The 2,500-nt window shown below is 47.3% G+C and overlaps 1 pseudogene across 1 annotated transcript in view; it reads right to left on the bottom strand.

Annotated features, from left to right (window-relative positions):
• Positions 1 to 2,500, bottom strand: part of LOC311102027 (voltage-gated potassium channel subunit beta-3-like) — a 51,848-nt pseudogene that overhangs the window by 44,589 nt on the left and 4,759 nt on the right. The gene's annotated exons all lie outside the window — the stretch shown is intronic.

Genomic DNA, 2,500 nt, shown 5'->3' on the forward strand with positions numbered 1-2,500 from the left:
CTGAATGATTCAGAGGAGAACTGGGTGAAAGTGTTGTGGTCAGATGAGACCAAAATCGAGCTCTTTGGTATCAACTCAACTCACCGTGTTTGGAGGAGGAGGAATGCTGCCTATGACCCCAAGAACACCATCCCCACCGTCAAACATGGAGGTGGAAACATTATGCTTTGGGGGTGTTTTTCTGCTAAGGGGACAGGACAACTTCACCGCATCAAAGGGATGATGGACGGGGCCATGTACCGTCAAATCTTGGTTGAGAACCTCCATCCCTCAGCCAGGGCATTGAAAATGTGTCGTGAATGGGTATTCCAGCATGACAATGACCCAAAACACACGGCCAAGGCAACAAAGGAGTGGCTCAAGAATAAGCACATTAAGGTCCTGGAGTGGCCTAGCCAGTCTCCAGACCTTAATCCCATAGAAAATCTGTGGAGGGAGCTGAAGATTCGAGTTGACAAACGTCAGCCTCGAAACCTTAATGACTTGGAGAAGATCTGCAAAGAGGAGTGGGACAAAATCCCTCCTGAGATGTGTGCAAACCTGGTGGCCAACTACAAGAAACGTCTGACCTTGATTGCCAACAAGGGTTTTGCCACGAAGTACTAAGTCATGTTTTGCAGAGGGGTCAAATACTTATTTCCCTCATTAAAATGCAAATCAATTTATAACATTTTTGGATTTTTTGTTGTTGTTATTCTGTCTCTCACTGTTCAAATAAACCTACCATTAAAATTATAGACTGATCATGTCTTTGTCAGTGGGCAAACGTACAAAATCAGCAGGGGATCAAATACTTTTTTCCCTCACTGTATAACTGACTCTCTCTCAATGTGGGTATCTTTGTGATTGAGTTGTGCTCTACTGACTCGGATAACTGCTTAAGGTGTGTGTGTGTGTGTGTGTGTGTGTGTGTGTGTGTGTGTGTGTGTGTGTGTGTGTGTGTGCGTGTGTGTTTGATGTGCCCAGATTGACTTACTGATGAGTGTCACGGACACTAATCACACTAAGAATACTCATTAGCACAAACAATCGCCGACTAATGGACTATCTTAGATTTGTATCGGGGACAAAATGATTGATGGATACCTAGGAAACCGTATTGACAAATCAGTACTGAACCAGGACTGGTCCAACACTGTCCTCCCTGACCTCCCCTGGCCTCTCCCTCCTCCACTCAATCTCTCTTACTAACCCTTCACATCATCCAACACAATCTTTCGGCAGACAGAATAGTTCTGTGTTGCCCACGGCCCACCAGTGGGTTTCACTTCCAACCCAACAGTTAAAGAAACACTAACTGTAGTGTAACACCCAGAATATTTCCTCTCAAATTTGAAGTGATTTATGTAGACTGTAGAGTTGCAACCCAATGTGACATGGGAGTTTGTCTCAGAACCTCTCTGTAAAGCTCGTAACAGCTTAACGCAGCCCACAGAGCACCGTTAGAAGGCTTAGAACAGGAACAATGATCAACAGTCATCATTGCCAAAGTCAGATACTATACCAAGCCTGGAAAACGATGTTCTCTAACCTTCAAGTTGTCAGCAAAAGTCGGCATCAGCACTAGAATAACATTGTCTTGGAACCTTTGATGCCAACAAAGCACTTATTACAATTCAGGCACACGCACACATACACACACACATACAACACACACATACACACACACATACACACACACATACACACACACACACACGTCAGACACCCTCTCTGATAGTCTGGCCAATTAAGTATTTACTGGGGACACCTGCTGCTCCCTGGTTAAATATTCACTTGCTTTCCGAGATCAATAAGATATGAGCTTTTGGCGCGTTTAGTTCGGTGCATTTACGTTGAGGCTGTTTCGCTTGGCGTGGCTTGAGTGTTGGTTTACCACACACTACAGCTTCACTAACCTCCGATTAAGACCCTTACCGCTCTGTAGATACTCTGAAACCTGACAGACAGACAGATAGACAGACAGACAGAAGTGCACACACACACACACGCAGACACACACAGATTGAAACAGTCAGTATGTGGTCCAGTATGTTGGTCCAGGCATATGACCTTCTGACAGGGTTATTACATTTAATACAGCTACAGAGGGACATTCATTATCTCCCTCCAGCCCCACCCCTCCCTTCTTTCCCTCTCTCTCCACCCCTCCCTTCTTTTCCTCTCTCTCCACCCCTCCTTCTCTCTCTCTCCACCCCTCCCCTCCTTCCCTCTCTCTCCACCCCCCTCCTTCTCTCTCTCTCCACCCCCCCTCCTTCTCTCTCTCTCCACCCCTCCTTCTCTCTCTCTCCACCCCTCCCCTCCTTCCCTCTCTCTCCACCCCCCCTCCTTCCCTCTCTCTCCACCCCTCCTTCTCTCTCTCTCCACCCCTCCCCTCCTTCGCTCTCTCTCCACCCCCCTCCTTCACTCTCTCTCCACCCCTCTTTCTCTCTCTCTCCACCCCTCCTTCTCTCTCTCTCCACCCCTCCTTCTCTCTCTCTCCACCCCTCCTTTTCTCTCT

The sequence above is a fragment of the Coregonus lavaretus genome (genome assembly GCF_964263955.1).
Source record: "Coregonus lavaretus genome assembly, chromosome: 26".
NCBI classification, from domain to species: Eukaryota; Metazoa; Chordata; class Actinopteri; order Salmoniformes; family Salmonidae; genus Coregonus; species Coregonus lavaretus.